Raw genomic sequence first — 26,827 nt, 5'->3', positions numbered from 1 at the left:
CAACAAAGGATAGATGAACAAGCCATGAATTGAATAACAAAGTATATCAAATGTGCAATCCCATATATTGTGATTGAGAGTATTAGTTTGGCAGTATGTAGTGTTTGGAAAACCAAAGGTTTAGAGCCAAAACTTTAATGGATCTAATGCAAGTGGTTCTGGAAAAATAATTAGCTTTCAATGCAAAAGGACTTCAGAATTTAGGAAGCAAGCAAATGTTGTCATTATATATAGAGCGCAGGGTAGCTGAGGACTAAATTGTGAAGGTAATTCAAATTTTAGTTATGCTGAGCCAACAAATTCAGATAGTTTAGGTGGAAATGGAGCACAATGAAGGGGAATTCAATGAGGACCTCGATTCCATTGTGAGTAGGCTTGCAAGAATAGTGGAATTCATGGACACCTTGATATCTAATATTGTTGAGATGTAATTGGTGGAGACACTCGCCTATAAGGAATTGTTGTCATGATGGTTGGAGAATTTGGAGCTAAAAATGGAGCATCTAAAGTGAGTTGTTGATATGTTGGAGTATAGGGTTGATAATATCGGATGAAAAGGGGAATAAGGTGTACTGACACGTAATCAATCTTTCTTCAATGATATGGAGGATGTGGTGAACAGGGATCTCATGGAGAATGATTATGACAACGTGAATAGCATCGCTGAGAATCAATAACATCCTATAGTGGCCTTCGAGGAAGATCAAGTATCTCCATCTAGGGAGGAGCCGTAACATTTATCTCTAATTTTAGTATGGAAATATGTACTACCGATACGTAGCTTATAATGGAATTTTTTGGAGATTATATGGGAGAATTGTTTTCATAATAATAGTAAATATTAAATTAGAAATATATTATGTAGAGGGGAGAGAATTTTGGATAAATAGAGATTTTGTGGCGCAAGATGTAAAAGGTTCTAGCCTTCAAATTAGATATTTATGATGTAGTCCCTTTTAAAAAAATGTGGTAGGCGGCTTTCTAAATTCCAATTTATTTCACTTGAATATAATGGATGGAAATTGTTGGGGAGGGTTTCAGACTAATGTCGCTAATGTGGTAGATGCGTGCTAAATTCCAATTTATTTCACTTGAATATAATGGATTGAATGTAATGGATGGAATTTGTTGGAGAGGGTTTTAGACTATTTTTCCCTTTAATGACTTCATCTAGGTTTTTCCTCTTCATCTTCATTTATGCTACCCAAGATTTTAACTATTGGTTTACCTCTAAAATAGTGGATGCAAACTCCTTACATGGATAAAGGGGTGTGTAGAAATCCTTGAGGCTAGGCATAAGGTTATCTTCTTACTCACAAGTGAAGCTAAGAAACTCCAATAGATTACTCGTATAACCTTTGTACTATGATCCTTGGTTATTGAGATTATCTAAACACTTTTTTTGTAATACTTAACCTCTTCCATTAGCTTAAGATTTTCTCTTCATAACCTTGTGCCATGTTGCAGGGTCTAATCCATTGGATCCCTATCCATAGGTCTTTAAAGGATTCCGTACAACTTTGTTTGACTTAGCCACAGTCCCAAATAGGTCTCTCTTCCTTGGTCATAGACCTAGTGAGGGGTTTTCGATTGTTGCAAGTGATTTAATAGCTAATTATGTGTTTTTTGTAGGCCTCCATCCATCATAACAGGGGTTTATTTCTCCATTCATGGACTGGATAACTTGGAGGGTGCCACTAGTCTTTGTTAGGCCCCTATACTACTACTGTAACTCCTTATTATTATTATAGCAACCCCCTTATTATATTTTTGTGCCCATGTAGTACCCATACTGTTATTATTGTGCCCCATAGAAGCCCATTATTGTTATTGTTGTGCCCTTACATTATTATTGTTGTGTCAGCTCTGATTATATTATGACCCCTTAGACTCCTATATATAGAAAGGAGGCCTTGTCATTTGTATCATCTAAGAATTGTTCATTTGTATAATGTAAAGGGGGTTTCCCCCTCGAAGAAGCTGAATTCTAAGGCGTTGATCTATATTTTCTATCTTTTTCTGAGTTGGTTTCATAACATTTGGTATCAGAGCTTTGGATTCTAGGGTTTCGCTACTCCAAGCAGGTCATCATGGCATTTTCACTATAACTATTTTTCTACGACATTTCAGAAGCTAAAACAAAAACCCATTTGATACAAAATCACTTTAAACCTCAGGTCAGAATTTCAGATCTTGTCTCACTACATTTTCAGAGCTATGATTTGAGGAAGTTAGGGTTTGTGCAAGCTCCAAAATTTCATCTAAAACAGGTTATCATGGAATCTTCAGTATAACGTTTCCACTACGATGTTTCAGAAGCTAAAATAAAAACCCATTTGAGAAGACATCGGTCTAAACCTCGGGCCAGAATTTCAGATCTTGTCTCACTATATTTTCAGAGATATAATCTGAGGAAGTTAGTGCTTTTGCAGACTCTCGAATTACATCTTAAACAAGTGACCTTGATAAAATCGCCATAAATTTCTCTCTAAGCATCAGATTGAAATTTTGTTAGAAGTTACAGAAAGTGGATGGAAAATATTGAGTTTGCGTATAATTTTCAGGACATAAGGTTGAAAAAGTGACACGTGGCACATCATACAAGTTCACTCTACTAAACTAGTCTATAATTAGGTCATCGTGGGAGATTGGGAATAAATATTTCTTTGGGAATCCAATTGTGATCAAACTTGCGAAGTTAGAAAGAGGACTCAGAGGGATATTAAAGGTTAAATTTTTGGAACTTAAAGATCCAAAATTACAGAGTTACAGTCATCTGAATATCTAGCTCCTAAAATCGAGAAAAAATGAGATGAGAAAGTTTGATGGCAAGGATCTAGTAAACTAGATACTATAGATGGAGAAATATTTTGTTCTACATGGTGTACCACTGTTACAAAAGGTAAGTATTGAATCTAATTATTTAGAACTAAATCAATTATTATGGTATAAAGGGCTTTGTTATCGTAAAACACTTGTCACGTGGTCAATTTTCATGGAGGAAATGATAGCACATTATGAGGATACAAAGAGCAACACCTTCTTTAGCCAATTGATAAATCTCAAACAAAAGGGTTCAATAGCAGAGCACATTGAGGACTTTCAAAAATTGAATATAAGGGTAAATGATATTCTAGAGAAGCAAAAGATAAATAGTTTTATCTATGCCATGAAAGTTGATATCGATGGTATGAAAGCATATTGTAAGAAAGGCATGGAAGATTTGAAGAAAGACGTGGAAGGTTTGAAGGAAGGTGGGACAAAGCTGCTACAAGAAAGGCCTCCTAATGATGAAAAGGATCAAGAAACGTCAAAAGAAGAGGATATACACTGGTAAACAACCCTAGAGAAGGAAAAAATGAATCCGACCATATCTTCTATTGCAATGGCAGGAATTACCACTCCTCAAACTCTCAAGATAGAAGGACATATCAAGAAGAAGAAGTTTTAAGCAGTGAAATATCAGGAAGAAAAGTATAAAGAAATATCAAAATAAAAGGATACTCACCACAAACCAACCCAAGAGAAAGAAGAAATGAATCCAACCATATCTTGTAATGCATTGGTCGGAATTACCACTCCTCAAACTATAAAGATAAAAGGACATATCAAGAAGAAAAAGGTAATAGTGTTGATTGATTCAAGTAGTACCCATAATTTTATTCATTGGAAGATAGCCAAGGATAGCCAAGGAATTAAATTACTTCCTATATCCAGCACTAGAGGGTCAAGTGAAAGTTGTAAGTGGAGGAACCATAAATTGCTCTGGAAAGTGCCATAATATCAAGATATCCATGGGAGGATATGTATTGAATAGCCCAGTTCTTTCCATTCCAATGACTGGTGCTGATGTTGTACTAGGATTCCAATGGCTACAATCCTTGGGTACAATCACTTTTAATTTTCAAGAAATTTTCATGAAATTTTCTTTGGAAGGAAAGGAAGTTGAATTAAGGGGTATCACAGGGAAACCAGGAAAGGTAATCATCTCTAACGGAATGACACAACTTTTAAAGGAAGAACAACAAGGCGTAATTGCACAATTATTTTCACTAATGGTTCCCACATTGAGATCATCTATTTCTCCAGATCTCCAAAAAGTCTTGGACAATCATTCCAAGGTATTTGAGACTCCCAAATGTCTCCCACATATTCATGATCATGATCATGCTATTCATTTGATTCCAGGAAGTGTTCCTCCAAACATCAAGCCTTATAGATATTCATATTCCCAAAGGAGTGAAATTGAACATATGGATGCAGAAATGGTAGAGGTTGGTATAATTATACAACCAAATTTGATAAACAAAGCAAGGGATGAATGGAAGAATGGGAAAGTAGGGTGCGAACGCATTCAAAAGTTTCCAAAGGTCCCAGTTCCAAAAATACTACTAGAACTTGATAAGGAAGGACAAATCATATTGGAACCTGAAGCATTCACAGAATCGAGAAGTTGACAGCTACGAAATTGATTAATTTCAGAGTATCTCATCAAGTGGAAGAACTTACCCACTAAAGATTCCACATGTAAGTATGATAATTTTATACAGAAGCATCCAAAACTACTCAAGCGTTGAGGACAACACTTTTTGAAGGAGAGGGGCATGTTAGGCCCCTATACTATTATTCTAAACCCTTAATATTATTGGTGCAACCCCTTTATTATATTTTTGTGCCCATGTAGTACCCATATTGTTATTATTGTGCCCCATAGAAGCCCACTATTGTTATTGTTGTGCCCTTACATTATTATTGTTATGTCGGATCTGATTATATTATGACCCCTTAGACTCCTATATATAGAAAGGAGGTCTTGTCAATTGTATCATCTAAGAATTGTTCATTTATGTTATGTAAAGGAGGTAGCCCCCTCAAAGAGGCTTATTTCTAAGGTGTTGATCTATATTTTCTATCTTTTTGTGAGTTGGTTTCATAACAGCCTTACTCTTAGGCCTTGGAGGGCTCACAAACTTGTTTCATTTGATCCTCATACTTATCCACCTTTTGTGCAGGCCCAATCAAAATTATTCCAAGTGATTATCATTGTTTTAACTTGGAAACTTGCCATTACATCATTGAAAGGATTTGTATTTGGTTAATAGGATAAATGTGGCAGATTGCAAGCCAACATTTCCTGGTGGAGGAGTTACATCTCTTGTTTGATGATAAAACATTACCATTTGAGAACTTAACTAAGCATACCAACCCTTGGAGTGAGGTCGCAAGGCCTTGTTCCCTTGATTCTTCTCTAGCAATCACTATTGTGAATTCTCCTATCATATCAGATTTGACGTGTTGCATACATAGGCTAATCACATTAAAACTTGATAATAATATGCCTGGAAACAATCAAATATGTTGAAAAGAAATTAAAAAAGGTTCAACCATCCATAATCTAAACCAAAGGAGGAATATACACACTCAGAGACTTTAGGAGGAATATAATTACCAAGCCTTATCAATTCTTCCTCATAAAATTTTATATGTTTTCTCTGCAAGAGGGGTCTTCGCTCATGGAAAAAGGATGGATTTAACTTGTTGAAATATGTAACTAGATTTAGTATTCATATGTACTCTTTATTCTTGTATATTGTAAAAATGAAAAGGAAAGTATTATTATTTATTTTGTAGCATGGGTTTCATGCTCAAGGTCATTTTATTTTAGGTCAAAGCACCCATTAGGTGATTCTAGGTTTTGTCATTGAGTCACAAGGTCAAAGAGTCATTTTCATATGTATAAGACCCCATTGGGAATTTTGTAACATGTGAAAATAATTATTTTTGAGTAAAAGTCTAAAGCATACCCCTCCAAGACCAAGTCTATCTAACGAAAATAAGTTGGCCTAATTAGGGCATGTCGTATTCCTTGGAATCCTATATATGAGAGAGAATTTTACCTCCTATGGACTCACTCATTAACCCATTCATATTTCAAGTGAAGGACAAGAAGAAGAAGAATGCAAGAGAAGGAGTTGCAGGATGAAACAAGAAAATATTTTTGATCTCTCTCTCTCTCTCTCTCTCTCTCTCTCTCTCTACATCTCACACGTGTGAAAATAAGGCTAGGATTTTGTAGCTACTAGGCTAACATTTTTCAATAAGTCAAGAAGAATCAAAATCTAAGGAAGAAGATGTTATTTGATCTTTCTCGAGGCATAGAAGAAGAAGTAGACCAAGCCAAGCATGGAAGAAAGCTCTATAAGCCCTAATTATCCCACAAGTGTGAAGTTATAGCTAGTTGCAGGGGGGGATTTCAAACCTACAATGGGGGTTGCAAATTTGAAGCTCGAGGTCAAAAATATGAAGTTGGGGGTCGAAGTTGTGCTGCTAGAAGATATTTGACCTAGTTTGACTTGGATAGAAGAATCACATCATTAAGGAGGTCTGACATGGTCTTGAAAGGTGTTGACAGTGTTGCACCCACCAAAATTCAAGTGGTCTCCCTTATATGTGGTCCCAAATAGACCTCATACCATTTGGGATAGGAGCCCCATCCGGAATATGGTCTGGTTTTTGGTTGTCTTAAAGATATGCCTTGGCTCTAACTATTAGCAAGAAAGAGGAGTGAAAATGTGCCTTCAAAAATCAAGGAGGTGTGCCTAGTGAGTGTTCAGTCATATGTGTGTCAAATTTCTTTTACTTTGGAGGGGAAGGAGAACTAGACCTCTAAGGGAGAGGTAATAGTACCACCCTAGTAGAGACACACATAAACAAGAAGAATCTGTACAACATCAAGAGGAATAGTCCATGAAGATGTGACGGTCATTGTAATGAATGTAAAAATAAATATATGTCTAATATCTAGTGGAATGGTCCACAAGGATGTACAATGATAATAACAATTATAGAACATTCTCAATATGGTAAGTACCAAAATAACCAAAATAGTTCAACTACGCACATATGAAAGCAAACATGAATTACAAAAATTCACATAATAGTCTTGTAAATATCCATAATCCATGCATGAAAAATGTGACGGCCATAAGGCTTATGATGTTAAGTAAAAGTTCCAAGACACATGTATATAATGAACACAACTAGCTCCAATAGCGGACTGTAGGAGCCACTCCTTGCTCCTCAAAAGAACTAGCTTGTCTCTCTAATGCTTTGCGAAAGGAGCCAAGGTGAGAATTCCCTTGCTCTTACAATGAGGGTGTATATATAATAATGAGGAGGTGATACTTCACCTTACTTGTGACTCTTTATCTATCCTCATGATTGTTTGACTTCCTATGAATTTTCAACTTTACATGAATCTTCATATTCCATACATGTCCTCTGGACTTTCACTTTACAATAAATTTTGAAACATGAATTACATAATCCACCATAAGGTGTTGCATGTGACAACTCATGACATGACATTGTTGATATGGACTGCTTGATGATGTGGCAATTTCAAGCCATTTTTTTTGTTGTGTGTTGAGTTTCCGCTTGAGAATTCTTTTCTTTCCACCTATGCATGGCTTGGTGATAAGAAATCTTCAATTGTATCAAGTCTTGAGTTATGATCGCAAACTGGTGTCCCTTTGCTTTCTCTTGGTTGATCAGCCTACATACTCAACTACAAGGATGTCTTGTAGCATGTTTCCCTTATTTGTATCCTTCTTCATAATATCACAATGTCATGATAAGGTAACTACATCTAAAATTCACTCATGACGAGATCACATTAGTCTGAAAAACCTGTAGTCTAAGATAATGCATATTGATCCATTGACTGACTCGGAATGAGGTAACAAGTTGGGAGAGAGGCTCAGTGACTACGTAGTTGAGAATTTCAAGTAGTCAAGGGTGAACATTGAGATTTGAGACTACCCAATGCATAGTCCAGGCTAGGCTGAGGAATAAAACTACACAACTATGGAGGTCACTATGGTAGGTTTAGAGGATGGGCACTAGATCAGCACGTTGTGCAGTTCTAGTAGACAGAGGAAGCTAGGGAATTACATAATTGTGCAGCTCGGGGGCTCTAGGGATGAGCTTGATGCTATAGATTGTGCAATGGGTAGTCGAGGCCATGTTTGGAAGATGGATTGTGCAATTTTGGGAGCCAAGTTAGGGGCTTGGAAAAATGAACTACTTAGTGCAAGAGTCCTAGAAGATACGAACTGCACATTGTGCAATGTAAAGAGTCAAGGTAACATCTGAAGGATTGATACTACACAATATGAAGTTCAAGGAGGTTGGATGAAGCTAGGTTGCTTAGCTAGGAAGCCTTTTCATAAATTGGCTAAGTGCAGGATTGGTGACGTTGATGTCAATAGTGATAAGATCTTGATTGTGATCACACACTTAGAATACTTGATGACACAATAACATATATCATCCAAGACACATGAACAATGTATTTCCCTCAGTGTGACAACTTTATGACAACTTACGAAAAGTGTGACACTAAAGATACACTTTGTGATGACTGTGACGACACTTGTGCAATAATGCTTAAAACATTGGAAATGAGTGTGACAGATGTTTACATGGTTATAAAAACTCATTTGAACAAACATGACCTCTTGAAATCACCAGAACATGCTTATACACATTGCATGATAGCTAACATGTGAAAGATGAAAATTTCCCTATCTTGCAAAAGTGACTGAAACACCTCAAGAAAACACTTAGAACAAGTTTCAATTTTTGTGACGACAATGTACAATACCAAGGAAGGCTTTGAAATTAAGTGTAGTGAAAAATTTTGGAGGGTTTTGTAGCAGTGAAAATAATTGGCGACACACCGGTATAATTCGAGTTTCACTGCCTTGGTTAACTCTTCTGTGTAGGGTCTTGGTTCTTCGGGGAGTATTGATTCATCATGTAGATTACTTTGGTCTCCCCAATTACCCTATGAATAAACATGGTCCCCTTTATAACTTTCTCAGTTGAACACAACATAAGATTCAACAATATCACAATTTTTTGAGTTGGGAAAAGTAATGAAGTTTGTTAGCTTAATATTTTTAGAGTATGGTTTTTCATCTCTGGTGTTGCACCGCTGCCAACAGGCCTAGATAGTAACCTAGTAGAGTCACTACAAGAACACAAAAATTTCCCCGCTACCAGCGGTCCTGGTCAGTACCCAGGCAGAATTTCTTTCTTCAACTCTTTGTGTAGGAATCCTTTCACTTATTTTGCCTTTACTTATTGACTTTATGGGCGGAAGAGGGATCCTGACTTATTGAGAGCAAGAGAGGTTTTTCCTTTAGATAATCATACTGAGACCTCTGATTTAGTTTTGCTCATTTATATTTTTCCCCTTCTCCTCTTTTACTAACTAGATAAGCATGAAGACACCAGACATAATAAAACCGAATATAGGTATAAGGCTTCCTGAATAGACACAAGTTCATGGTTTAACCAAAATTATCCCCACGCACGGATTGCATTTTTCGTCATAACTCTATCGACCAAAATATATAACCAACACAAGGAAGATGGGTAAAAGGTTAGCCAAATGTTGAAGTGTCACAAGGCTCTTTTAAATTTATCCACACACAGAAAGAAGCTGGAAAACACGTTGACACATAAAATTTATTTACATGACAAAAACAGAAAACAATTTCAAACAATCAACAAAAGACTAGGTACATAGTGTAGGGAACAACCCCATATCATCATTGAAAATGATGTTTTAAATATTGGCCATTGACAGGGAAAGAGTCAATCTTCTTGTCTAGTGATTTTAGATGATATGTGTGTTGGCCAAGCTTTTTTTGAATAGTAAATGTTCTAATCCACGTGGATTGAAAGTTGGTGTGCTTGCCTTTGTCTTCATGGGATTTTTCCCACTTCAAGACTAAGTCACACACACTGAAGTTATTCTTCCCTATAGACTTCTTTTCAAATCACCTCTTGATGCAACTTTGATGAAGAGAAACAATTTATTTTGCTTTCACGCCTTCTTCTTGTAGCTTGTGAAGAGTGTCCATCCTATTCTGAATTAATAAATATGCCTTGCCCTAGGATTCTTGTGAAATTTGGAGAGAAGGAAAGTAGATTTTGAAAGGAAGGATGGCTTCTTTTCCATACACTAGGAATTAAAGGGAGGTGTTTAGAGAGGTATTTGGCATGACTCAGTCAACCCACAAGGAATTTACCAATGCAGATTTTTATTTCCTTTGTTCCAAGAAGATGGTATTCTTGCTGATACGGATAAGTTTTTCATTTGTGGACTCAGCAAGACCATTCCCCTATAGATAGTAGTTAGTTGAATGTTTTACTACAATTCCATTTTCTAATGCAAAATCATATAGTTTTAATGATGAAAAATATGTTGCATTATCAAAAAAAAGTGAAGTTAGAATGTAGAACCTAGAAACGATGTTTTTCCTAAGGATTTTGATGACTTCCTAATGATTCACATGTTTAAGTGGAACTACTTATGTCCACTACGTGAAGTAATCTGTAGCAGTGAGAATGTAGCAGTGTTTCTTTGACGAATGTAGAAATATTTCTCCAATGACATCTAAGCCCCACTGTTTAAATGGTTCATCCATTACGATAGGTTGTAATGGGGCAGTTGATTTCTTGTTTTGGTTGGCACAACTTTAACAGACTGGACACTTGCAGCCATAAGCGTGAGCATATTTGAATAATGTAGGCCAATAGAAACTGGCCCACATGACTTTATGCGTATTTTTTTTACCTAAAAAGTGTCCCCCAACTCATCCATCATGGAGATCACACAATACTTTCTCATAATTGTGCACTTCTAGGCACCTGAGTAAAAATCCATTAAGGTGCTTCATGAAAAGCACCCCATGCACCAACTGACAAGATAACGCTTTAAGTCTGAGTGCCCTCATTTTTTGTGTGGATTAATGGGATGCCATGGTGTCATGCTCAAATTATTGTCACACATATGTGTACCAATAGATCTCAATGGTAGTGAAAGGAGCTCACTCAGCATTATACATTTCAATCTCCTGCTCCCATCTGGAAGGATTTGTTACACAAAAATATCGTCACCATGATTATTTGCAGTCAGTATGGGTCTATCATTACTTGTACTGTCCTCCTAAGAAAGTCTCAGACCTCAGCTCTTCAAGTCAAGCTTTAAAATTGAGAGAAAGACATTGAAAATCAATAAAACTCTGGTTCCGCACTTTCTCTCACTGTTACCTGCGGTCCCGCACCTTTTGTTTACAAAAACTGCAGATCTGCCCGATCTGTCCCTAAAGGTGTGGGTGCATACCCCTGTGAAAGTAAAAAAGGTGCAAGTTTATTCTAAAAAACTCACTTTGGGTTAATTCTACATGATTCTAGAAGGAATTTTGACGTGGATTGGCTACTCTTATGTGGTTCATGCATCCCAAAAGAGAAGGAGCTAATCCCTTGATGAGAGGAGCTATCCCTTTGAAGGAGGGCTTTATCCCTTTGAAGGAGGACCTAGTAACTTCCCTCCATTGCACTATAAATTCAGGCATTGGGCTAGTTGTTGGGGAGGTTAGAAGCTGAACATTTTTTAGGGTAAATGCTGGTGAAATTAAGACTTCCTAGTTGAGCCTAAAAGGAGAGATCACATACCTTTTTGGCTTCATTGGGAAGAGAGTGAAACTTTTCAAAGTAGAGGAGACTTCTTGTTGGACCCTGGGAGGAGCTTGTACAGCGTCAAGGCACAGGTTCTAAAGTTCTTCTTGATTTGAATTAATACAATCAAACTCATTTTTCTCAACAAATTGTCTCATGTCATTTGTTTCATGAACTCCTTGACTTTCATGTTAAATATGTTTTATGATATTGGCTTTCCAGGTGCTATTTAATTTGTTTGCTTGTTTGTGTTTGCAGATTCGCGACAAGGGAGCTCATTTGGATCGAAGGAGCGAAGGCTTCCACAAACTTGCGTTGGACCTAAGGTAGGCCTAAAACACTTGTTTGCCTTTGTTTATAAAAGCATATTTAGAGAAAGATAGTGTCTGATTGGTTTGCTTGTCATTAGGTCTTCTTTAGATTCTAGGAAGGTCTATCTTGTTCGCAAGATTGACTTATTCCATGTGACAAAATGGCAACTCCACTGGGGAATTGATTTTTTCCTTGTTTTTACTTTGACCTGAGAAACTGTGTTTTTGTTTCTGTTTTTGGCCTGTTGTGTGTGGAATTGGGTGGAAATTGTAGATCCAGGGTTATTTTTCGTTTTTCATAGCTTTGGGAGAGGACCTCACCCTAACCTTTTGACACAGTGCATACTTATCTGCACTTTTTCTTTTATCACAGAGCGGTACCGCACATGTGTTAAATGTGGGCCTGCGGACCCTGTCAAAATTTTGAAAAACCTAAGATTTCTTCTGTTAGTCAGCTTAGTTTTTGTTTAGAAGTTATTATCCACTGCCCAGACCTGCATATAACCTGTCAGAAGCTTTCCTTAGGTTGATTTCACTAGTGTTAGGGTTTTAGGTGAAATTCCTAGGAGTTTTGCTTGTTGGGTTTGTTTTTCATTTTGGTCTTGTAGTAGCTCTGAGCTTAGAAGCTGTAGGGACCTCAGATCACCTTGGTGTCTACTAGCCTTCTTATGAGTCTGACCATTAATGAAATCTACCCTTTTTGAGGAATCCGCTTTGTGTTTTCTCTCTACAAAACTTCGAAAAGCTTGTGTTTAAAAGTTTGGATTTTCATTTTTAAAAAGAAAAAAAAATTGGTTGTTTTTGACTAATTTGTGATTCTGCATAAATTGGTCCTTAGCTTAAATCTAGCTAAGTAAAACATCCTTAAAAATACATTTTGTAGGCTTTGACTTCAAATAGGGTTTTATAATTTATAGATCTCAAAGTTAGTCATTTCCATAGTTTTGAGTGTTTTATATAAAATAAAAAAATCTCTTTTGGAAAAAGGTTTGTTTTTTGTAGTGGTTGAGTGCTTCGAAAAGAAAAGCGAATTTTTTGTGAAATAACTAGTTGTCTCGTTTTGAGTGCATTGGAAAGGACAAAAGCTCTTCTTTTAATTTGTGTGTTAATAAACATTTGTGTTTACAAAGTATTTTTCATTCTCAAACTCTTACCTAGCTAGAAGTTCATCGAAGAGAAAGATTGTTTAAATCATCTTAGGTGCATTTTTACTGATTTTGAGTCGAGTCTTCATACCACGAGTTTCATCTCCGCACCTTTTGACTTAAACAAAAACCAATAAAAATAACGCTTAAAGTAAAATTCATCTAGTAACATTTTTATTTCTAGGGCTCTGATACACCAACATAGCTTAGGCTAGTGTCTTGGAGTAGGAGAGTAATTAACTCTCCAAGACAGTAAAAACAAACAAGTAGATGTATCTTGTGGTAGGGAAGAAATCCAATTGTTGCATTTATGCATTGGGAAAGCTCCTCTTAAAGGAGAAGCACGAGATCGTGTCCGAACCAATGTGGGAATCAATCCTTCCTCATTGGGAACGATGCCAGATATTCACGTATTAGAAACGGTAAACCTCGGATTAACCATTGTCAAGGAGCCTGGGGTCACTTGTTGGTAAACCTTGGATTATGTCAAGGAGCCTTCAAGGGGATTGAGCTTGCTACTCTGCCCTTGCGTGCGTATCGGATCATAGACTGTTCCCCCAGGTATATTTGTTTCAGTTGGTAACCTTAGTGGCCATATTCTTTAGGATACTTCCTAAGGTGACAGTGGTGGGAAGATCCCACTGTACCTGGAGCAAACTCACTTGGATTTTCTGGGGGGTTCTCTTCACTCGAGACGGCTAATTGGAGGAACTTGTGCCAGTCTATTCATTAAGCAGGTTTTCGGGGTAACTGTTCCAACCGCCATTTCTATATTGAACTCTGCGACGTTGGATTTCATCACCAACTAGTGTTTTTAGTACGGAAAGTTACTGTTTGTGTGTGTTTGATCTCCTAGATTCTTAAGGCATGTGATTCAAATTTGTTTGGCTCTTTAGAGGCTTTAGGTGGTTTTCATTGAGATTTTACCTTGTTTGCATGTGAAGTAGTTAAAAGTTTTTAACCGTGGCTGAATTACCGAGGAAGTCCCGTAGACTTTAGGGCCAACCTCCTAAGTTTTCACCGAGCTAGCTTGAAGGTTTGAAAGTCCTCGTAACTCCTAGAGACAGTACAGTTGGGTCACCTGAAGAAGGAGAGTCTTCTTTGGTGGTACATCCTGATTTTCAAGCTTTAGTAGAAGATTATAATCCACAATCAGTGTCTGTTTCCGAAGTTACTGGTAGCTTTTCATCTAGTAGTGATATAGGTGAGGAACCTGAAATATCTGAACCTGAAAGTGAATTTGCTGCTACTCCGACATCGGGGTTTGCTTCTCCAGCTTCTAGTGGTCCCGGTTCACCTAGGGTAGAAAGAGTAATCGCCCAAGATCTTCCTTCTGGACTTATAGCTATCGAAGAACTTGCTACTCCGGAAGAAGAAGTAGGCATCCATATCCCTGAAAATCAACCCGTTATTGAGCTAAGGGAGCGTGAATCAATTTTTTACAGTCCACCTAGGAGCAGTACTTGGTATCTTTCTTTGAATAATTTCTTAGAAAACCCAGGGTTAAGTTTTTCACCACCTCGTGTTCCTTATCACCCAACACCTAGAGGTTATTATCCTCCGTTGAATATGTCAAGACAGTCGTCCATGTTTACTCAATCGCCCAAATCCATTTTGTACAGTGGTCCTTCTGTTCCCTCTGGGTATTAGTCACTTTCTGGTACTTTTTCAGGAGCATCTCCTCAACCCATTGAGCAAGGGTTATTAACTGGAAGCAATGGTACTAAGCCGTTGAGCGTAGAAGATATTCTCATGATGTCAGGTTCTATTCCCAATCCTCAACCTCAAGGTGGCCAGTTACCGCCTGGGGGGCAGCCTCAATTATCGCCTGGGGGGCAACCTCAAGGTACCCAATTTGCATCTAGGTGGCAACCTCAAGGACAGTACATACCTACTGGACAGTCCGTTCGTCAAGGTCAAACCAAAACTCAATATGTACCCCAAGGTAAACCCCAGTATCAATTTATACCTTATGGTCAACCCCAGTATCAGTACGTGCCTCAAGGGTATCAACCCCAAGGTCAGTACTCGAACCAAGGTTTCCAACCACCCTCTGGTCAATCATATGTTCAAGGAACGGGAAATGTACCTGTGAATTATCAATCCTACCCTCAACCTGGTTATGGTCCTCAATAATCTCAACCGGTTATGGGTCCGTATCCCAGAATGAATTTAGAGTGGGATCCATCGCAAACTCAACAAGTGTTGCAGCCAAATGTACAGTTGTCATCTCAAATTGGACAACCCTTAGTTTCTGGTACACCCCAGCAACCTATCCAGTCTAATATTAAAACTTCTGTACCTTCAGTAGTTTCTGAGCCTGGGCCTAGTACGCCTCGTACTCCCCCTCAAACGACTGCTGCAACTGCCACAACATCTGTTCAATCTATCCCACCTACTTCTGGAATATCGACAGCTCTGGTTTCTACTGTCCCTGTATCTACTCCTCAAACATCTTTACCACCGTCTAGATCTACGATTCAAACTTTGGTTCAGATGCCTGTAGGACAACCTCGTTCAAGTACGGTTGTCACAAGTCAACCACAATTTACTTATCAACCATACCAGGGACAGTACCAATTCGGTCCTGTTGTGCAGCAGCCAGTCTATCAGTATCAACCGTACCCTGGGTACACTTATCAATAACCTCAACAACCCCAGTACGGTCCGATTAATCCTGGTTTTCTGGGAGGATACAATATCCCAAATGCAATTCCTATTCCTAGTTATCCCAGATATCCTCCTCCTGGGGCTGGTCTTATGACCCAGAGTTTTAGGGACCCTAATCGTCAGTTACCATTTATTGCAACTTTGGACTTGCCTGACTTGTCGCGCCAAACGAACGATCCCATTAATTATCTTCCGTTTTGGCCGCCAATGCCGAATAAGTTGCCTAGTGATATTCCTAAGTTCGAAGGCAAATCAGGAGAGGACCCGTCGAACCATGTGATGACTTATCACCTCTGGTGTGCGTCTAACTCCAATTTAGATGATTCAATCCATCTAAGACTTTCCCAGCACACTCTAATTGGTCTTGCAGCCAAGTGGTACATTGAGTTACCGCGAGGCACTTTTTATAATTTTAGTCAGTTAGCTACCTCGTTTTTAACTAATTTTCAGTTACCAGTCTGATATGACAATGGCACGAAATTGTTAACTTCGTTAAAGCAATCGACGTCCACTTACATTTCAGATCATATTCATGAGTGGAGACGTCGAAGGCGTTTAGTGAAGGTTTTTATTCCGGATCAGATCTTGGCTGAATGGTTCGTAAAATATTTGTTGCCAAAGATCACTGAAGATGTAGCTAAAGCCGGAGTTGTTACTGAGGAGCAAGTAATTGCTCAAGCACAGTACCTTGACTTGGTCTATACTCAGTCAGGTACATTACACGAGAAAATCCCCGATCTTCCCAAGCAAAATCAAATCACTGCAGCTCCTTCAGGTCTCATACCGCCGATGGTATGATTGGTACGGTTAACACTAAAAGTAAGAAGAATTCTTCCAAGAATTCTTCTCCTATCATAAGCTTGCCTGATTCCCCGACAGGATATTCTTCTGCAGAGATTTTCGCTGATATTCACGTTGTAGAGTCATCTACAACCAAATCAAAATCTGGTGGGAAGAAGAAAGGAAAGAAGAAGAATAAAACGAACAAAAATTCAAAGGAGAAACCTGAAAAATTGGAATCCAATGATGAAAAATGCAAACCTCGTTATCCTTGTCTCATTTGTGACGATGAACATTTTATAAGAGACTGCCCTCATCATGCAGAGGTTGCGAAGATTGTCAAAGGTTCCCAAACGCCTACTGTTTTGAAGGATCCTTTTCCAGCTCAAGACAGTAAGATGATAGGTTCTTCCTCAAGTGCCAATGAAGAACCCATACTGATGATGCCCATGTTAGGATTGTGACTCGATCACATGATTATGGTAGTAAAAGCCTTGTTGATGGTAAAGAAGCAGAATCTTCTCATTCTAATCCATCAACCTCAGCTCCCGGTTCCGATCCACTACAGATCGAGAAACCTAATCCAGACTTGGTAATCAAACCGCCCGCCAAGGGTATACTTCGAAAGTCAACTTTCAATCCACACGCGAGAGCGGCTCAAAACTATAACATTGTTGAGGATTTAGCTATTTCACCCTCAGCAATGTCGGCTTTGGAAGTGCTGCAATCATGTCTAGCACAGCATAAATTACTTTTGTCGACTATAGGAGCTATTGATGTTCAGGACTTGAACCTAATAATTTTCGATCTAGAAAATAGTACACCGCACTTACCTCATCAAATGGCTTTCCAGATTCCAGTGATAGTCAAAAACAAGCCTATTCATCGGACTGTGATTGATGAGGGAGCCTCAACGTGTATTATTTCGATACAGTGTTGGAGCTCGCTTGGTTCTCCTTCGCTAAATCAATCCCCGACGATTCTAAAGGCCTTTGATGGCCGTGGGTTTCATCCTTTTGGCATTCTACAGGATTTGCCTATAGGGGTTGAAGGAAAAACCGTTAATCTAGATGTGGAGGTGGTTGATGCCACTTTAGATTACAACCTTCTCTTGGGTCGAAGTTGGTCTTACGCTATGACAGCTGTCGTTTCATCGGTCTTTTGGGTTATAAAGTGTCCTCATAATGGAAATATTGTAACAATAGACCAGATGGCTTACTTTTCATCTGACCCAGCCTCTTCTGAAAGTATTCATCATGTCGGTAAACCGACTATCCCATATAAGGATGTTGGAGTAGGACTAGTTAAAGATGCCGGTTTACTGGGAACTTTTCCTTTTCCTCCGATCAACACATCGTCTTCATTTGCAACCATTCATATGATCACATCAGACACCATTGTTTATGATGATCCTTGGATCATTCCTTCTGAATCTGAGATAGACTCATTTGGTGATGTCATACCTTTGAGTCCATATCAAATTGCGTATGAGGTCGTGCAATCATTTACTGACCCATCTTCAACCGAAATTGACTTAATGAATGTGGTCCGTGAAGAATCACTTTTCACATCAAGCTTGGATTCAATCACGTTTTCAGAACTTGTTCACTCTGATGAGAAAATTCGTGAAATCCTATGTGTAGATGATTTACCATGGGAAGATCTCCATCACATATCTTTGTTTTTACCTGAGAATGATCGTTTTGAAAATGATTTTTCATCAATATTTACAACTAAATATGTCAAGGAACCTCATAATCCAATGAAACATCCTGATTCAGAGTTAAATTTGGGAAACATCTCTCAAACTATTCCTATTGACATTTCGGTTAAGCCTGGAATTGTTGAGAACATTGATATAGGTGCCTCGTGTACAGATGATGAAATTCAAATATATAAGGCCCTATTTCAAGAATTTTGCGATGTGTTTGCCTGGTCCTATGAGGAAATGCCAGGAATTGATCCTGCGATTGTTGTTCATGAAATAAAGACTTACCCGGACGCTAAACCCGTCTGGCAACGTTTGCGTCAGATTCACTTGAGAAAAGCTGCTGCAATTAAAGCAGAAGTTGAAAAATTACTCAAAGCAAGTTTCATTTATCTGATCCCGTTAACGAATTGGGTATCGAATATTGTTCTGGTTAATGAAAAGCAAGGGACAATAAGAATATGTATCGATTATAGGGACATTAATCGAGCCTATCCAAAGGACAATTACCCAACTCCCTATATCGATCAAATCATTGATGATTGTGCCGGCAGCGAAATATTCTCCTTCATGGATGGTTTTTCCGGATACAATCAAATCAATATTCTACTTGCCGATCAACCAAAAATGGCTTTCATTTGTCCATGGGGGACATTTTCTTATTGCAAGTTACCTTTTGGGCTCAAGAATGCCAGAGCAACTTTTCAAAGGGCCATGTCTTATGCGTTTCATGACATCAAGCACATTGTGCAACCCTGTCTCGATGATTTGCCTACTCATTCATTACATCGAGCAGATCACCTCGTCCATTTACGAGCAATCTTTATGAGGTGTAGGCATTATCGGATTCGGTTGAACCCACACAAATGTGTCTTCTGTATAGAGATGGGTCGATTGCTGGGGTTTGTTGTTTCGAAAGCCGGCATTCGCGTCGATCCCTCGAAAGTTGAAGCTATTGTCAAATTGCCTCCTCCTTCGAGTCTTCGCCAACTCCAAAGTTTGCAAGGGAAAGCAAAATTTTTACGACGATTCATTCCTAACTATGCCAATGTTACAAAGGGTTTTACCCAGTTGTTGAAACAGAATACTCCATTCTATTGGGATGAGATAACTCAGAAATATTTTGATTCACTAAAACACGCGTTGACCCATGCACCGTTATTGCATCCTCCCAACTACAACCAGGATTACTTCTTGTATCTCGCCGCCTCTCATTCCACCATTGGAATGGTCTTAGTTCAGGAAGATGAATTTGGAACTGAGCATGTGATATATTACCTTAGTCGAACTTTAAATCCAACTGAGCTTAAATACTCACATGTGGAGAAATTGGCATTGGCGGCTGTTCAAGTCGTCCAACGTTTTCGTCACTACATTTTACTACGTAAAACTACAGTAATTTCGGATTGCAACCCTATGATCTACATTTTGACCAAGCAATTGCTAGGGGGCAAGTAATCTAAATGGATTGTTATCCTGCAGGAGTTCGACTTGGAATTTGAAAAATCTAAGTCTAAGAAATCTTTAGTTTTTGCGGAGTTAATGTGTGACTTCCCGCGTGCTGACACGGAAACTGTGGTGGAGGAGCCCATTGCGGATGAATCCTTATTTCTAATCAGCACCTTAGATCCATGGTATGGGTATATCATCGTTTATCTCTAGACCCAATCCTTTCGGCCAGAAATTTCAAGGTCAGAACGTCGAAAAATACGATTCCAGTCCCAACAATTCAGGATTATTGGAGATACTCTTTATCGCCGTGGGGCGAACTCTGCTTTTCAACGTTGCTTAACTCACGAGGAAGCTAAAAGGGTTCTAAAAGACTGTCACTCTGGAGAGTGTGGTGGTCATATGTTGGGGTATGCCATAGCCCAAACGATATTGCGCGCTGGCTACTTCTGGCCATCTTTGTTTAAAGATTGTATTACTGCGGTCTGAAAATGCCACAACTGCCAAATTTTTTATCGAAAGATGCACACCCCACCTGCTCCTCTCCACCTTATAATTGTCGTTGGTCCTTTTGCCAAATGGGGTATCGATTTTATTACATGTAACCCTCACTCAGCCGGGGGGCATGCGTATATCATCCTTGCGGTAGATCATTTTACCAAGTGGGTCGAGGCGATGCCTACATTTGAGGCAGACGGCAAGACAGCTGCAATTTTCATGTTCAATCATATAATTGCTAGGTTTGGGATCCCACAAGTGATAATCACTGATCATGGGCATCATTTTCGAAACGTTATGATGACCGAACTTACAGGCCAGCTTGGTTTGCGTCATGATAGTTCAACCCCTTATTATCCACAAGCTAATGGTCTGGTTGAATCCATCAACAAAGTTTTAGTCATCATGATCCGACGAATCATTGGGATTCATCGGTCGAATTGGCATAACATGCTATTTTCAGCGCTTTGGGCGTACCAAACTTCAATAAAAACATCAACAGGGTTCACTCCTTTCCAACTAGTTTATGGTCTGGAAGCTATGTTACCCATTGAATGCGAAATCCCGTCACTGCAAATGGCCATCGAGTTACTTCCAGCCACTTCCGAAGAGGAAAAGCATTTGTTATACTTGGCTCAATTAGATGAGAATCAACGTAATGTTGCATTGGCGATCGAGACTCACGCAAAACGTATGAAATCTCAGTATGATCGAAATGTGACCATCGAAATTTTTCGGAAGGAGGTCTAGTCTTAGTTTATGATCAAGCTAATGATAAATTAGGCACTGGAAAATTCATTCCTATGTGGCATGGTCCCTATGTTGTCAAGCGAAAGTTAGCAAAAGGAGCCTATGAATTGGTAGACCTTGACGGGGACTCTTTAGGTAAACCCAGAAATGGTCTTTACCTGAAGAGGTATTATGCTTAAAGAATGGGTATGGAGATTTTTAGTTAGGATAGCTTTTCTTTCTAGCTGGCGTGTTTTAGTTTAAAAAGTGTGCTTAGCTTAGAGAGTGTTCTGTCGTCATTATTCCTGCTTATCTTGGTTTTACTCTTGATATTGCAGATGTCGATGCCTCTCCAAACATACAATGGTTTCGCTGATGGTGCTTGTCGTAATACACGAAACATTTCTTCCGCAACTTGGGTTATCTATTCGCCCTCTGACGAGTTAGTATCTATGCATGGGGTAAGCCTCGGTCAAACAACGAACAACATTGCCGAGTATAGTGCAGTGATTGAGTTATTATCTGAATCTATTTCATTTGGGATTCGGAGTTTGATAGTGAGGTTAGATTCTGAACTCGTTGTATTACAGCTTAATAGAGTGTATGCCATTAGAAATCCAGTGTTATTAAGATTATTTTTTAGAGTGCATCTCTTGGAACGTGAATTTGATTATATTGAGTATCAACATATTCCAAGATCTTTAAATACATTAGCAAATGCAATTGCTTCTCGAATGTTAAGTAGACATTTGCAATAATCATGCATGTAAATTTAAAACCATTCCATAACATGATTTACAAGATAAGCTGGTAATAGTGATATATATATATATAGGAGTGTGTCAAAAAATACATCGTCCTCGATCATAGGTTGAAAAACACCTTATGATCGGCAAAAATGATAAGTACAAAAAGCAAAAATGTCATATGTGCCCACAATAGGCGATCATCCTATCACTGGTGATGATCTCGATAAGAAACCACTGCACGGGCCACCATGCAAAGGAACCTCCTAAAAGGTCCTGGGACCCCAATCACATAGCGCTGAAGTCGACGAGGAATGTCATCTATGGTGGTCTCCAGAATATCTCCTATCAAGTGCTTGAGATGACCCTCCGACTCGGCCAAAACCTCTGCTGATTCGTCCTGTGGGACTGGCGCGGCTGCAACTGTTTGTTTCCTCTCGTAAGGCCGAAGAGCGGCTGGTCGCTGTGGACCCACATCTGCATTTGAAACTTTTACTATCAGTTTTGGGATGATAGAAAAATAATAAAAGAATTTAAAATAGAAAAAATGTTGAAAATGATTTTACCTGAGTCATCCCATTGCTCTCCTGGTGGAAGAGCCATGTCTGGGTCACCACGAAAATCTACCCCAGCGTAAGGGAAGTCCTGAATAGAAAAAACCTGGTTTTCCAACCATTGGAAATACTCAGGTTTGAATCGAACAACCTCTGTCCCCTCGTCCGGATGACGAGCCATAACTGCGACCCATCGCATCAGTTTGGGCTCTCGAGGAAGCCCAACTCCAACAGTAAGGTGCTGCGGGATCAACATGGGAACCCTCTCCAGACCAAAGCTCACAACCAAAGCCCCATAACCAAAGGTCTTTAGTTGTCCGTTCTTGGCTCTGGTCAGTTGGCCTTTCACATTGGCCAACACAGCATCGCACCAGTTGAAGATGGTGCCTCGAAAGCAGTCAACTGCCATACGCATCTGGGATCTGGTGGCAATATGTAATGCGGCACTCCCGCAAAGTCTGGTGACAGTAAACGCGATCACCATGAGTTCAGGAAGGGATATGGTTTTTATGTCTATCCCTTTGTCTCTAGCCTGGCTGTTGCAGAACTCTAGCCGGAGGCTATCGACAAACTGGCCACCTGGCCTAGCCCCGAATAGAGTCAAGTCTTCGCCTCTCTTATGAAAACCGGTCAAGAAATATATATCTGTCGGCTCGATTTCGAGTTGGTGGCCGCCAATGAAAAAGCACTGGTCCTTTATGCTCCATCTGTCAACCAGCCACTATAAGAAAACCACCTGGGCCCTCATGCCAGGAATGGCCCATAATTTGTACAAGCCGCAGGCCTTCAATGCATCGATTGAAGGTTGGTGATTCAACGCGGCTAGATCCACATCCTCATGCTCTCGTTCATGCCAATCTAGCATGATGTACTCTCTGCATCAAGTAAAAAGATAAATTGGAATGCTAGAAATTAATTTGTTTGGGCCAAATTTGAGAATTTTTGGGTTAAAAACCCTTGCGGCGGGGACCGCACCCTCTGGGTTAGACACAGTGCATGGGTCTGCACCTTGCCTACATGGAAGGTGCGAACCCTTGACTTTTTCCCCATTGAGAAAAAGTCGGGGTCCGCGGGTTGGTAGTGTTAAGCCTCGGGCCCCCGCGCGCGGGTTTTAAGCCTAAAAACCCTCCAAAAATGAAATGAAAACCTAAAACAAGAAATGAAACGGTTAAAAATGAAGAGTAGGATGATGTGGATTACCTGGAGAAGACGGCATTCGATTCCGACGGTTGGATTTTCCGCAATCTTCATGGTAAGTTTTCTGAACAAAAGCACTATTTTCTCACCCAAAACTTAAACGGTAAAAATGAATTGAAGAAAGCCCTTTTTATAAGTTTTTTGAGTAAATAAATTGAAAATTTGTTTATGTTTCACTTTGGAGAGGTATTTTTGCAACATTTTTATCCATTTCAAATAGGTATGAGTAATGTTTGTGTTTTCGTTCAGGATAACGGATTATTCAGGTGAAATCTATCATTTTCGACGGAAAAACATTTAGAGTCACCTTTAAGCTCTTTTCTGACTCCTAAAACATGAAAAGATCACCGAGTTTTTCTTTTAAACTCGTTAAAATAGAATTAAAAGACGGTCCACTTACAGCTCTTTTCTGACCGTAAAAACACGAAAAGATTGCCGAATTTTTGTCGTTTCAAATTCGATATTGGTTATAAAACGACGTGTCGTTGATCGCTTTTTTTTACTTTTTCAGATCAAGGGCACTAATTACGAAAAGTAATCCTTGGTCGTAAAGATCAAGCGGTTCTCTTAAGTATTATTTTATACTTTTTCGGGCTTGGGAGACACAAATTTACGAAAAAGGTCAACCTTGGAGTCTTCTTAAGTTTTTTCAGACTCTCTAAAATTGAAAAACGCTGAGTTTCTCCTATACTGGACTCGTTAAAATTTCACAGTAAAGGACCTGTTCAATTACAAAAAGGAACGAACCACTCCTTCTTAGGGTTCGAATTTAAACTGAGTTGGACTCATCTGAAGGATGAGCTTATAATCAAGCAAATGTTATCCTCCTCAAGCTTATCAAAAATAAATAGGTACTTGCCAGAAATGGTGGGGGAAAAGAGAGAAAAATGAGCCTGTTTGTCATACTTTGTAACCACTCTTGAACACAACACTTTTATTCACCTGGGTTGGGAAATCCTTTACCTAACAGTTGATCAAACCACATTGAAAGTCTTCAGCCGGTTTCTGGGTATTAACTTTGGGTCAATTGTCACCAAGCCATCTATCGTGTCGTTATGTGTTCAAGAGGTCACTGCCAATAAGCCATTCATCTGTAAAATATCTGTCATCCATCTTGACCATCCCTGAGTCAGTCCTTGCAACTAAATTTCTTCAACTTGATCTATGATTTCGTGTTGTGGTCATGCCTACGACGAATTTCTTTCTATCGACTTCAGCTCATTATCTAGAAATATGATCTAGAAATCATCAATACCTTGAGATCTGCATGCCTCAATGGCAGGTTTCTTGCCTTTGATGACAGGTTGCATCATTGACCTTCAATCAAAGGATTCCGTGACATGTTCGACATCAACACATTTATTCACATCTCATGGATTGTACTGGGTACTTTGAGAGCCATTGACATCACTGGTGGTTTCTCTCACACTTGTTAATAGTTTACATCATTGACTGGTGATCAAGTGGTTTCTACCATGTTCAACTCCAACACATTCATTCACATGGATAGAATTGTACTGTTTTGGGAAGTAGAAATGAAGACCCTGGATCTAGTTTCCACAATCCAGGCTGCGAGGAATTTTGTATATATTATATAATGGACTATTCATAAACAGATGGTTGCGTCCATACTGTGTCTACATGAGTCTATACTTGTGATGTATTACAAGATCATTCCTGTATCAGAGCAGTAGTTAGTTTTCTAAGTCAGTTTTGATCAGAGTATGGGAATTCCTACCTCAGCGATGATATGATCTCATATATATATCTTGCATTGAATGTTTTTACAGGTTTCAACCGAGCTCTCCACAAGATGATCCTCGAAATGATAAAGTACTTCACTCTTCCTAAATGATAAATGAAATCCTCATCTACTACAGACTTCGCACTTTAGGGGGCAATCTGTTACACAAACATATCGTCACCATGATTATTTGCAGTCAGTATGGGTCTATCATTACTTGTACTGTCCTCCTAAGCAAGTCTCAGACCTCAGCTCTTCAAGTCAAGCTTTGAAATTGAGAGAAAGACATTGAAAATCAATAAAACTCTGGTTCCGCACTTTCTCTCACTGTTACCTCGGTCCCGCACCTTTTGTTTACAAAAACTGTGGACCTTCCCGCTCTGTCCCTAAAGGTGTGGGTGTGGACCCATGTGAAAGTCAAAAAGGCGCAAGTTTATTCTAAAAAACTCACTTTAAGTTAATTCTAGATTATTCTAGAAGGAATTTTGACGTGGATTGGCCGCTCTTAGGTGGTTCATGCATCCCAAAAGAGAAGGAGCTAATCCCTTGATGAGAGTAGCTATCCCTTTGAAGGAGGGCTATATCCCTTTGAAGGAGGACCTAGTAACTTCCCTCCATTACACTATAAATTCAGGCATTGAGCTAGTTGCTGGGGAGGTTAGAAGCTGAACATTTTTTAGGGTAAATTCTGGTGAAATTAAGACTTCCTAGTTGAGCCTAAAAGGATGGATCACATACCTTTTTGGCTTCATTGGGAAGAGAGTGAAACTTGTCAATGTAGAGGAGACTTCTTGCTGGACCCTGGGAGGAGCTTGTACAGCGTCAAGGCACAGGTTTGTAAAGTTCTTCTTGATTTGAATTAATACAATCAAACTCATTTTTCTCAACAAATTGTCTCATGTCATTTGTTTCATGAACTCCTTGACTTTCATGTTAAATATGTTTTATGATATTGGCTTTTCAGGTGCTATTTAATTTGTTTTCTTGTTTGTGTTTGTAGATTCGCGACAAGGGAGCTCATTTGGATCGAAGGAGCGAAGGCTTCCACAAACTTGCGTTGGACCTAAGGTAGGCCTAAAACACTTGTTTGCCTTTGTTTATAAAATCATATTTAGAGAAAGATAGTGTCTGATTGGTTTGCTTGTCATTAGATCTTCTTTAGATTCTAGGAAGGTCTATCTTGTCCACAAGATCGACTTATTCCGTGTGACAGGATCTTCCTCTTTTTCATCCACTGCTTCCATTTCTAGCCAAAAAAGACCATGACCCTTGATTGTATGAACGAGATTGAACTCTAAGTCATATTCATATAAATTGGTCATCTAGTTCACTCTTCTCTCACCCATATCTTGTTAAACAAATAGTGATCTGACTATTGGGTGTGACACAAAGATAATGCAATGATTTGTCAAGAGATAAGGTCAAAAGTTCTTCACCGCCTTGTAGACTTCATAAGCATTTTTTTCAATGGTTGGGTAGTTAATATTAGGTCCTTGAAGGCTAGCACTCATGAAATATATTGGTCACTCATTGTTTTGATCATCATTTCAAATAATCATGGTGGTGAGAGAAGTGTCAGAAGCAAAAGTGTAGCAAAGGAAATCTTTGTTGAAATATGGGTTGTACAAAGTAGGTGCTTCTACAATGGCTTGCTTAATACGGGAAAATTTGTCCCTTTCCCTCTTAGCCCATCTGTATATCTCATCCTTCTTTACCATCTCCTATATTGGCTTCACAAATTGAGCATAATCGGAGATGAACTTG

This window comes from Pinus tabuliformis, chromosome 7, assembly GCF_031772625.1.
Source record: "Pinus tabuliformis cultivar Carrire ecotype Pingquan chromosome 7, CPIR1, whole genome shotgun sequence".
Lineage (NCBI taxonomy): Eukaryota > Viridiplantae > Streptophyta > Pinopsida > Pinales > Pinaceae > Pinus > Pinus tabuliformis.
This window is presented reverse-complemented; position numbering follows the sequence as displayed.